The sequence below is a fragment of the Pseudorca crassidens genome, chromosome X (assembly GCF_039906515.1).
Source record: "Pseudorca crassidens isolate mPseCra1 chromosome X, mPseCra1.hap1, whole genome shotgun sequence".
Classification (NCBI taxonomy): Eukaryota; Metazoa; Chordata; class Mammalia; order Artiodactyla; family Delphinidae; genus Pseudorca; species Pseudorca crassidens.
In genome coordinates, this window is record NC_090317.1 from 84,540,784 (window position 1) to 84,554,158 (window position 13,375).

Sequence of the window (13,375 nt, forward strand, 5' to 3'; positions counted from 1 at the left end):
CCCCAGCTCCCAGCCCCTCCCCTCTCCAGCGGGAGAGCAGACAAGCCTCCCGGGCTGGTGAGTGCTGGTTGGCAACGATCATCTGTGCGGGAATCTCTCCGCTTTTCCCTCTGCACCCCTGTTGCTGTGCTCTCCTCTGAGGCTCCAATGCTGCTCCCCTCCGCCACCCGCAATCTCCGTCCTCGAAAGGGCTGCCTAGTGTGTTGATACCTTTCCTCCTTCACAGCTCCCTCCCACAAGTGCAGGTCCCATCCTTACTCTTTTGTCTGTTTTTTTCTTTTTTCTTTTGCCCTACACAGTTACGTGGGGGAGTTTCTTGCCTTTTGGGAGGTTTGAGGTCTTCTGCCAGCGTTCAGTTGGTGTTCTATAGGAGCAGTTCCACGTGTAGATGTATTTCTGATGTATCTGTGAGGAGGAAGGTGATCTCCACGTCTTCCTCTTCCACAGTCTTCCTCAATTACCCCTCATTTCCTATTTCAGAAGCTTCTAGATGCAAATCAAAGTAAGCATTCCATTCAGTCTGTTTGATCTTACAGCTGGCTTTTTCTAACTGTGCATGAGAAAATAGCAGCTTTCGAATATCAAAAGAACGAATATTTGGCCGTTTCAGGTTGAGATCTCCTTTAGTATAATTTCCCAAATTAAGTAGGTATTTGTAAGTATGTGTTTTGTATGTACCTATACCTGTCTGGGGTGTTAGTCAGAGGCTGGTTTTCTCACGCCCTTTTTTTCTGTGTTTGAAAGGCTCTATTTCCTTTTTTTTTTTTTTAACATCTTTATTGGGGTATAATTGCTTTACAATGGTGCGTTAGTTTCTGCTTTATAACAAAATGAATCAGTCATACATAAACATATGTTCCCATATGTCTTCCCTCTTGCATCTCCCTCCCTCCCACCCTCCCTATCCCACCCCTCCAGGCTGTCACAAAGCACCGAGCCAATATCCCTGTGCCATGCGGCTGCTTCCCACTAGCTATCTACCTTACTACGTTTGTTAGTGTGTATATGCCCATGACTCTCTCTCGCCCTGTCACAGCTCACCCTTCCCCCTCCCCATAACCTCAAGTCCGTTTCTATTTCCTATTTTAATGTTGAACTTTGGGATAAAATTCACTAATGAAGTTGTGTAGTGGGCCAGTGTGCTGCTTGTGAGCTTAACTCTTCTAGGTGTCACCCTAGAGTGGTTTCAGCCCTCTTACGTGTCTCAATTTTTCCCTTCGGTGGTCTAAGACCACCACAGGTGCTTGGATCACTGAATGGCCAATTCTTATAGTGACCCCTGTATTAGCAAGTCTTTTAATTAATGAGTGGGTTTCCCTATGGGACCACTGCACAGTTGAGGACTCTGCTTCCACCACTCCCGTAAATGTCTCAGTCACCTGAGAAAGTCGTAACCAACCAGGAGGAGTCTTGTCCCTTTTCTTCAGAGCAAGGCTCTCATGTAATATCTTCACTTTTATCCCAAAAAGTTCTATTAAGGCAGCCAAACTGAGGAAAAGTGTCAGATCAGCCTCTTATCTAACCACTCAGCCCAGACCACTCAGTCTCCTACAACTGAGAAAACCCCGGTATCTTTCAGCCACCCCCCATCAGTATCTTTCAACTGGGTTGGTATTCTTCAGTATATTTCAACCAAGCACCCCCTCCCCAGTATGTTTCAACTGGGTGGGTATACCCTGGTATCTTTCATCTGCCTCCCCCCCAGTACCTTTCAACTGGGGGAGTAGGACAGGTACGTGTTATAAACGAATAAATAAAACTCAGGATAATCAACTAATATGGGAGATCCAAGAACCAGGACAGTCTTACCCAAATTCGTCTGGACTCTCTGAGGAGGCAGACGGGCACAAGCTCTGGTTCCTCGTACAGTTCAGGTAAAGGAGATAAGTCCACTCTGGGTCCCATATCTGTGGTAGCCATAACTGTTGACTGAAAAAAATGTACAACGTGAGAGTTGTGAGTTAAGTTTTATTTGGGGCAAAAAGAGGACTATAACCTGGGAGGCAGTGTTTCAGCTAGCTCTGAGAAACTACTTGAAAGAGGTAGGGGTGAAGGTCAGTATATATGTGATTTTGGTGAAGGGGAAGAACATGTAATCAAGCACATATTTTTTACAGAAGGTTACTGCTAGTCACGAGGAAGAGACGTCACCATGAAGGATTTTAGTGCTTTTCTAGATATTAGAAGATGCAAGAATTGGGCTCATAAAGTCATCTCCTGAAAATATCTATCTGAAGACCTGTTCTTCCAGTTTTTCCCACACAGAGTGCCTCATTCCTGATCTCCACCCTGAACTCCTTTCAGGGGGTGTTGAAGGTCAGCAGCTGCAGCAGTTAACTTGATCCTTGTAGAGGTAGATGGCAAGTGCAAATTTGTAGATCACAGGCGATTATGATGTGTCAATGTAGGTTCATCAATTGTAACAAATGCACCACTCCGGTGAGGGATGTTAATAATGGGGGAAGGTATGCATGTGGGGCAGGGTATACATGGGAAATATCTGTACCTTCTTAATTTTACTGTGAGGTTAAAACTGCTCTAGAAAAATAAAATCTTTAATTAAAACAATAATGGATAATGGGCTTGGTAGACTATTTGTTTATTATATTTGTAACATGACTTGGGAAGATGGAAGTATTCCTATTGCCTGTGGTTTAATGTGTAGGAATAATATATCTTACGTTCCAAGCTCCACATGTTGATTATACATTAGGTATCAATTGGAAAAGAAAACTGAAGAATAACTCTGAAATTGTAATGCACTTAGAAAAACAAGCTGCTAAACGAAATCAACTTATTATATAAAGTTGTTATAGGATGATGGATAACTTGTGTGTTGCTAATCAAGAACCCACTCTAACTATACATGAGTGGTATGATATCTTCAAAGGCTACTCACCTAAAGCTAATTTTCTTTTAAATTCAACCTGTAATAATATTAATCATTACTTTTTTAGATATGTTGCTTTGGCCTTTTTGGATACACAGAAAATTAAGAACATCCCAAAGAGAAATCAGCCCTGTAATGCAAATTATATCAAAACTCTGATATCAGATTTTATCAAAAGGGGGAATAATTGTGAGAAAAGTAAACTTACCTAACCTTACTGAGGAATGTTAAAGGATGGGACTAATCATATGTACTAGATACACTGTTAGGGGCAACTGTAGGAGGTACTGATAAAGGAATTATGAAGAACAAATATTGGAGTAAGCCTGATAAAGGAATTATGAAGAACAAATATTGGAGTAAGCCCGATAAAGAATTATAAAAAACAGGATGTCATAGGAAGCTCAATAAAACTTCTGACATAAATTAACTGTTGACTGTTCACTAAAAGAAGGAATGTTGGGGGACGAGGGGAAAATGATGGAAAAGTAAGATGCGGAGATCACCTTCCTCCCCACAGATACACCAGAAATACATCTACAGGTGGAACAACTCCTACAGAACACCTACTGAACACTGGCAGAAGACCTCAGACCTCCCAAAAGGCAAAAAACTCCACACGTGCCTGGGTAGGGCAAAAGAAAAAGGAATAAACAGAGACAAAATGATAGGGACGGGACCTGCCCCAGTGGGAGGGAGCTGTGAAGGATGAAAGGTTTCCACACACTAGAAGCCCCTTCGCGGGTGGAGACTGCGGCTGGCGGAGGGGGAAGTTTTGGGGCCGTGGAGGAGAGCAAAGCAACAGGGGTGCAGAGGGCAAAGTGGAGAGATTCCCGCACAGAGGATCGGTGCCGACCAGCACTCACCAGCCCGAGAGGCTTGTCTGCTCACCCGTCGGGGCAGGCAGGGCTGGGAGCTGAGGCTTGGGCTTCGGTCAGTGCGCAGGGAGAGGACTGGGGTTAGCAGCGTGAACACAGCCTGCAGGGGGTTAGTGCACCACAGTAGCTGGGAGGGAGTCCAGGGAAAAGTCTGGACCTGGCGAAGAGGCAAGAGACTTTTTCTTCACTCTTTGTTTCCTGGTGCGCGAGGAGAGGGGATTAAGAGCACTGCTTAAAGGAGCTCCAGAGACGGGCACGAGCCGCGGCTAACATTGCGGACCCTAGAGACGGGCATGAGATGCTAAGGCTGCTGCTGCCGCCACCAAGAAGCCTGTGTGCGAGCACAGGTCACTATCCACACCTCCCCTCCCGGGTGCCTGTGCAGCCCGCCACTGCCAGGGGCCCGGGATCCAGGGACAACTTCCCAAGGAGAACGTATGGAGAGCCTCAGGCTGGTGCAACGTCATGCCAGGCTCTGCCACCGAAGGTTCACCCCGCACTCCGTGCCCCTCCTTCTCCCAGGCCTGAGTGAGCCAGAGTCCCCGAGTCAGCTGCTCCTTTAACTGTGTCCTGTCTGAGTGAAGAACACATGCCCTCTGCCAACCTACACACAGAGGCGGGGCCAAACCCAAAGCTGAGTCCCTGGGAGCTGTGAGAACAAGGCAGAGAAAGGAAAATCTCTCCCAGCAGCCTCAGAAGCAGCGGATTAAAGGTCCACAATCAACTTGATATACCTGCATCTGTGGAATATATGAAAAGACGACGAATCATCCCAAATTGAGGAGATGGACTTTGAGAGCAAGATTTATGATATTTTCCCTTTTTCCTCTTTTTGTGAGTGTGTATGTGTATGCTTCTGTGCGAGATTTTGTCTATATAGCTTTGCTTCCACCAGTTGTCCTAGAGATCTACCCATCTGTTTTTTAAAAAATTTTTTCTCTTAATAATTATTTTTATTTAAAATATTTATTATATTTTATCTTACTTTATTTTACTTTATCTTCTTTGTTTCTTTCTTTCCTTCCTTCCCTCCTTCCTTCCTTCTTTCCTCCCTCCTCCTTCCTTCATTTCTTTCTTTCTTTCTTTCTATGTCTACTACTTATTTCTTTCTATTTTTTCTCCCTTTTATTCAGAGCCATGTGGATGAAATGCTCTTGGTGTTGCAGCCAGCAGTCAGTGGTCTACCTCTGAGGTGGGAGAACCAACGTCAGGACACTGGTCCACAAGACACCTCCCAGCTACACATAATATCAAATGGCGAAAATAGCCCAGAGATCTCCATCTCAACACCAGCACCCAGTTACACTCAACGACCAGCAAGCTACAGTGCTGGACACCTTATGCCAAACAACTAGCAAGACAGGAACACAACCCCACCCATTAGCAGAGAGGCTGCCTAAAATCATAATAAGGCCACAGACACCCCAAAACACACCACCAGACGTGGAGCTGCCCACCAGCAAGACTAGATCCAGCCTCATCCACCACAACACAGGCACTAGTCCCCTCCACCAGGAAGCCTACAGAACCCACTGAACCAACCTTAGCCACTGGGGACAGAAACCAAGAGCAACAGGAACTACGAAACTGTAGCCTGCAAAGAGGAGACCCCAAACACAGTAAGATAAGCAAAATGAGAAGACAGAAAAACACACAGCAGATGATAGAGCATGAAAAAAACCCACCAGACCTAACAAATGAAGAGGAAATAGGCAATCTGCCTGAAAAAGAATTCAGAATAATGATAGTAAAGATGATCCAAAATCTTGGAAATGGAAGAGACAAAATGAAAGATACATTTAACAAGGACTTGGAAGAAGTAAAGATGAAACAAACAATGATGAAGAACACAATAAATGAAATTAAAAATACTCTAGATGGGATCAATAGCAGAATAACTGAGGCAGAAAAACGGATAAGTGACCTGGAAGATAAAACAGTGGAAATAATTACTGCAGAGCAGAATAAAGAAAAAGAATGAAAAGAACTGAGGACAGTCTCAGAGACTTCTGAGACAACATTAAACGCACCAACATTTGAACTAAAGGGGTTCCAGAAGAAGAAGAGAAAAAGAAAGGGACTGAGAAAATATTTGAAGAGGTTATAGTTGAAAATTTCCCTAATATGGGAAAGGAAATATTTAATCAACTCCAGGAAGCACAGAGAGTCCCATACAGGATAAATCCAAGGAGAAATATGCCAAGACACATATTAATCAAACTGTCAAAAGTTAAATACAAAGAAAACATATTAAAAGCAGCAAGGGAAAAACAACAAACAACACACAAGGGAACGTCCATAAGGTTAACAGCTGATCTCACAGCAGAAACTCTGCAAGCCAGAAGGGACTGGCAGGACATATTTAAAGTGATGCAGGAGAAAAACCTGCAACGAAGATTACTCTACACAGCAAGGATCTCATTCAGATTTGATGGAGAAATTAAAAGCATTACAGACAAGCAAAAGCTGAGACAGTACATCACCAACAAACCAGCTATACAACAAATGCTAAAGGAACTTCTCTAGGCAAGAAACACAAGAGAAGGAAAAGACCTACAAAAACAAACGCAAAACAATTAAGAAAATTGGAATAGGAACATGCATATCAATAATGACCTTAAATGTAAATGGACTAAACGTTCCCACCAAAAGACAGAGATTATGCTGTCTACAAGAGAGCCATGTCATACCTAGAGACACATACAGACTGAAAGTAAGGGGATGGAAAAAGATATTTCCTGTAAATGGAACCAAAAGAACGCTGGAGTAGCAATTCTCATACCAGACAAAATATACTTTAAAATAAAGACTGTTAGAAGAGACAAACAAGGACACTACATAATGATTAAGGGATCCATCCAAGAAGAAGATATAACAATTGTAAATATTTATGCACCCAACATAGGAGCACCTCAATACATAAGGCAAATACTAACAGCCATAAAAGGGGAAATCGACAGTAACACATTCTGAGTAGGGGACTTTAACGTCCCACTTTCACCAATAGACAGATCATCCAAAATGAAGATAAATAAGGAAACACAAGCTTTAAATGATACATTAAACAAGATGGACTTAATTGATATTTATAGGAAATTCCATCCAAAAACAACAGAATACACATTTTTCTCAAGTGCTCATGGAACATTCTCCAGGATAGATCATATCTTGGGTCACAAATCAAGCCTTGGTAAATTTAAGAAAATTGAAACTGTATCAAGTATCTTTTCCGACAACAACGTTATGAGACTAGATATCAATTACAGGAAAATTCTGTAAAAAATACAAACACATGGAGGCTAAACAATACACTTCTTAATATCGAAGTGATCACTGAAGAAATCAAAGAGGAAATGAAAAAAATACCTAGAAACAAATGACAATGGACACACGACGCCCCCAAACACATGGGATGCAGCAAAAGCAGTTCTAAGAGAGAAGTTTATAGGAATACAATCCTACCTTAAGCAACAGGAAGCATCTCGAATAAACAACCTAACCTTGCACCTAAAGCAATTAGAGAAATAAGAAAAAAAACACCCCAAAGTTAGCAGAAGGAGAGAAATCATAAATATTCAGATCAGAAATCAATGAAAAAGAAATGAAGGAAATGATAGCAAAGATCAATAAAACGAAAAGCTGATTCTTTGAGAAGATAAACAAAATTGATAAAACATTAGCCAGCCTCATCAAGAAAAAAAGAGAGAAGATTCAAATCAATAGAATGAGAAATGAAAAAGGAGAAGTAACAACTGACACTGCAAAAATACAAAAGATCATGAGAGATTACTACAAGCAACTGTATGCCAATAAAATGGACAACCTGGAAGAAATGGACAAATTCTTAGAAATGCATAATTTGCCAATACTCAATCAGGAAGAAATAGAAAATATGAATAGACTAATCACAAGCACTGAAATTGAAACTGTGATTAAAAATCTTCTAACAAACAGAAGCCCGGGACCAGATGGCTTCATAGCTGAATTCCATCAAACATTTAGAGAAGAGCTAACACCTATTCTTCATAAACTCTTCAAAATATAGCAGAGGGAGGAACACTCCCATATTCATTCTACGAGGCCACCATCACCTTGATACCAAAACCAGACAAGGATGTTACAAAGAAAGAAAACTACAGGCCAATATCACTGATGAACATAGATGCAAAAATCCTCCAGAAAATACAAGCAACAAGAATCCAACAGCATATTAAAAGGACCATACAACATGATCAAGTGGGGTTTATTCCAGGAATGCAAGGATTCTTCAATATATGCAAATCAATCAACGTGATACACCACATTCACGAATTGAAGGAGAAAAAACATATGATCATCTCAATAGATGCAGAGAAATCTTTCGACAAAATTCAACACTGATTTATCATAAAAACCATGGAGAAAGTGGGCATAGAGGGAACTTTCCTCAACATAATAAAGGCCATATATGAAAAACCAACAGCCAACATTGTCCTAAATGGTGAAAAACTGAAAGCATTTCCACTAAGATCAGGAAGAAGACAAGGTTGCCCACTCTCACCACTCTTACCCAACATAGTTTTGGAAGTTTTAGCCACAGCCATCAGAGAAGAAAAGGAAAAAAAAGGAATCCAAATTGGAAAAGAAGAAGTAAAGCTGTCACTGTTTGCAGATGACATGATACAATACATATAGAATCCTACAGATGCTACCAGAACACTACTAGAGCTAATGAATGAATTTGGTAAAGTAGCAGGATACAAAATTAATGCACAGAAATCTCTGGCATTCCTATACACTAATGATGAAAAATCTGAAAGTGAAATCAAGAAAACACTCCCATTTACCATAGCAACAATAAGAATAAAATATCTAGGAATAAACCTATGTAAGGAGAAAAAAGACCTCTATGCAGAAAATTATAAGACACTGATGAAAGAAATTAAAGATGATACAAATAGATGGAGAGATATACCATGTTCTTGGACTGGAAGAATTAACGTTGTGAAAATGACTCTACTACCCAAAGCAATCTACAGATTCAATGCAATCCCTACCAAACTACCACTGGCATTTTTCACAGAACTAGAACAAAAATTTTCACAATTTGTATGGAAACACAAAAGACCCCGAATAGCCAAAGGGATCTTGAGAATGAAAAACAGAGCTGGAAGAATCAGGCTTCCTGACTTCAGACTATACTACAAAGCTACAGTAATCAAGACAGAATGGTACTGGCACAAAAACAGAAATATTGTTCAATGGAACAGGGTAGAATTCCCAGAGATACACCCCCATACATATGGTCACCTTATCTTTGATATAGGGTGCAGGAATATACAGTGCAGTAAGGACAGCCTCTTCAGTAAATGGTTCTGAGAGAACTGGACAGGTACATGTAAAAGTATAAGATTAGAACCCTCCCCAACACCGTACACAAAAATAAGCTGAAAACGGATTAAAGACCTAAATGTCAGGCCAGAAACTATCAAACTCCTAGTGGAAAACATAGGCAGCAACTCTATGACATAAATCACAGCAAGATCCTTTTTGACCCACCTCCTAGAGAAATGGAAATAAAATAAAAAATAAACAAATGGGACCTAATGAAACTTCAAAGCTTTTTCACAGCAAAGGAAACCATAAACAAGACCAAAAGACAACCCTCAGAATGGGAGAAAATATTTGCAAATGAAGCAACCGACAAAGGATTAATCTCCAAAATTTACAAGCAGCTCATGCAGCTCAATAACAAGAAAACAAACAACCCAATTCAAAACTGGGCAGAAGACCTAAATAGACATTTCTCCAAAGAAGATATACAGACTGCCAACAAACACATGAAAGAATGCTCAACATCATTAATCATTAGAGAAATGCAAATCAAAACTACAATGAGATATCATCTCACACCAGTCAGAATGGCCATCATCAAAAAATCTAGAAACAATAAATGCTGGAGAGGGTGTGGAGAAAAGGGAACACTCTTGCACTGCTGGTGGGAATGTGAATTGGTTCAGCCACTATGGAGAACAGTATGGAGGTTCCTTAAAAAACTACAAATAGAACTACCATATGACCCAGCAATCCCACTACTGGGCATATACCCTGAGAAAACCAAAATTCAAAAAGAGTCATGTACCAAAATGTTCATTGCAGCTCTATTTACAATAGCCCGGAGATGGAAACAACCTACGTGCCCGTCATCGGATGAATGGATAAAGAAGATGTGGCACATATATACAATGGAATATTACTCAGCCATAAAAAGAAACGAAATTGAGCTATTTGTAATGAGGTGGATAGACCTAGAGTCTGTCATACAGAGTGAAGTAAGTCAGAAAGAAAAAGACAAATACCGTATGCTAACACATATATATGGAATTTAAGAAAAATATGTCATGAAGAACCTAGGGGTAAAGCAGGAATAAAGACGCAGACCTCTTAGAGAACGGACTTGAGGTTATGGGGAGGGGGAAGGGTGAGCTGTGACAGGGCGAGAGAGAGTCATGGGCATATACACACTAACAAAGGCAGTAAGGTAGATAGCTAGTGGGAAGCAGCCGCATGGCACAGGGATATTGGCTCGGTGCTTTGTGACAGCCTGGAGGGGTGGGATGGGGAGGGTGGGAGGGAGGGAGACGCAACAGGGAAGACATATGGGAACATATGTTTATGTATGACTGATTCACTTTGTTATAAAGCAGAAACTAACACACCATTGTAAAGCAATTATACCCCAATAAAGATGTTAAAAAAAAAAAATAAAATAAATAAATGCTGGAGAGGGTGTGGAGAAAAGGGAACACTCTTGCACTGCTGGTGGGAATGTGAATTGGTACAGCCACTATGGAGAACAGTATGGAGGTTCCTTAAAATACTACAAATAGGACTACCATATGACCCAGCAATCCCACTACTGGGCGTATACCCTGAGAAAACCATAGTTCAAAAAGAGTCATGTACCAAAATGTTAGTTGCAGCTCCATTTACAATAGCCTGGAGGTGGAAACAACATAAATGTCCATGATCGGATGAATGGATAAAGAAGAGGAGGCACATATATACAATGGAATATTACTCATCCATAAAAAGAAATGAAATTGAGCTATTTTTAATTAGGTGGATAGACATAGAGTCTGTCATACAGAGTGAAGTAAGTCAGAAAGAGAAAGTCCAATACCGTATGCTAATACATATATATGGAATTTAAGAGGAAAAAATGTTATGAAGAACCTAGGGGTAAGACAGGAATAAAGACACAGACCTACTAGAGAATGGACTTTAGGATATGGGGAGGGGGAAGGGTAAGCTGTGTCAAAGCGAGAGAGAGGCATGGACAGATAAACACTACCAAATATAAGGTAGATAGCTAGTAGGAAGCAGCCACATAGCACAGGAAGAACAGCTTGGTGCTTTGTGACCACCTGGAGAGGTGGGATGGGGAGCATGGGAGGGAGGGAGACACGAGAGGGAAGAGATATGGGAACATATGTATATAAAGAACTGATTCACTTTGTTATAAAGCAGAAACTAACACACCGTTGTAAAGCAATTATACTCCAATAAAGATGTAAATAAATAAATAAATAAAAGGAATGTTATATAACAACTGTAAAATAAAATAAAATGTTTAGAAAAATGAACTGATAATCTACTAAAAATTTGTAGTCACTTGCTGGCTCTCTGCATGCATCTAGGTATTTGTTTTACTCAATAATAAAATTAGTTAATTGTATATTTATGAATTGACATGTTCCTTTAAGTCTCAATTGCTTTCCTTCTTATTCCCAACAAAGATGAAGTCTGTAGAACAGTTGGGATCAATTTCCTGAGGGATTTATTTGCAAAGTTGAGAATAAGGAGATTAGCAGAAGAAAGTAATTAAAACAGTTACACAGCATTAATAACAGTATTACATTCTTTCCCTTCTGCAAAATTAATAAGTTGGAAATTTAACAGTGAAAATGGTTTGTGTAATAACATTATCTTTCTCCTGACACATTTCGTAATTTGATTTAAAATTACTTATCAGCTTTGCTGAGTGATAAGTAGGCTACTGAGATCACTGGTCATTTCTATGTTGTTTGCACTTTTAACCTCTTAAAGTTTCCATAGCTTTGTCTGTAATTATTCCTACCAACCACCCCAGACTTCTGAGGAGACCCTATGAGGTACCTCCTGCCAGGTGCAGCTGCCAGGGTGAATAGCACATGAAGCTGAGGAAGAGTTTAGAATAAAGTTTTGCAGGTCTCTGCAGGACTTCAATGCAGTGTAAAATCAAAACACTTGCCTGTCACAATGGAATGAAATGTTCTTCAGAATGGCCTCCCTGCTGCTGTTCCTGGCAGACAAGCAAGAAGATTATCAAGCAGGGGCCACCACTGAAGGGCAAACTAGAATTGATTACCATTTGGTTTCACTTAATTAGGCCTTATTTCAGCTGGGTCAGGAGTCCTAATCGCTCCGCCATCACAGACTTGTTTTCTACCTTGGATATGCAGAGAGACATTCCTTTGTGGCATGGGAAAGATATGGAATAACAGAAACCTTTATGAAGCACTTCTTATATGCTCATTACACATTTCATTTTATTTTTAATTTAATCCTTTAATGTATTTCACTGTGTAAGATAGGTCTTTTTTTTTCTTAATTGGAGTATAGTTGCTTTACAAGTCTTATTAACCACATTTTACAGTTACAGAAACTGAAGGTCAGGCACGTAAACACAATGGAATATTACGTAGCCATAAAAGAAATGAAATTGAGTTATTTGTAGTGAGTTGGATTGACCTAGAGTCTGTCACAGAGAGTGAAGTAAGCCAGAAAGAGAAAAACAAATACCACATGCTAACATATATATATGGCATCTAAAAAAAAAAAAGGTTCTGAAGAACTTAGGAGCAGGCCAGGAATAAAGATGCAGATGTAGAGAATGGACTTGAGGACACGGGGAGGGGGAAGGGTAAGCTGCGATGAACTGAGTGACATTGACATATATACATTACCAAATGTAAAATAGCTAGTGGGAAGCAGCCGCATAGCACAGGGAGATCAGCTCTGTGCTTTGTGACCACCTAGCAGGGAGGGATAGGGAGGGTGGGAGGGAGACACAAGAGAAAGTGGATATGGGGATATATGTATACGTACAGCTGATTCACTTTGTTATACAGCAGAAATTAACACACCATTGTAAATCAATTATACTCCAATAAAGATGTTAAAAAGAAAAAAGAAACTGAAGGACAGAGAGGCATAAGAATTTGGCTAATGTCATAAAACTAGTGAGTAAAGGATCTAGAATACAAACTCAGATACCTCTGTCTCTACGTACATGGTTCTCAACATGATTACATATTAAGATCAGCTAAAGTTGGTCTTTTGTTTTGGACATACACCATGCCATGCAGAATCTTTGTTCCCTGACCAGGGATCCAACCCTTGTCCCCTGCAGTGGAAGCATGAAACCCTAACCACTGAACTACCAGGGAATTCCCAAGGGGGGCTTTTAAAAATATTCAGATGCTCAGACCAGTGCTCACACCAATCAAATCAGAATAGGTGTAGAAGGCTTGGGTTGTGGATTACAGGCACCAATATTTTTCTTAAAGTTTCCTATATAGGAGTT

At 40.4% G+C, this 13,375-nt stretch overlaps 1 long non-coding RNA gene across 1 annotated transcript in view; it reads right to left on the minus strand.

Annotated features, from left to right (window-relative positions):
• Positions 1–325: 325 nt before the first annotated feature.
• The window catches only part of LOC137217582 (uncharacterized), a 109,198-nt gene continuing 96,148 nt past the window's right edge, over positions 326–13,375 (minus strand). The window contains exons 2-3 of the long non-coding RNA XR_010940144.1: positions 1,810–1,929; positions 326–486 (exon numbers count right to left, since the gene is read on the minus strand). This is a non-coding gene — a long non-coding RNA (uncharacterized lncRNA). The remainder of the gene's footprint in view (positions 487–1,809; positions 1,930–13,375) is intronic.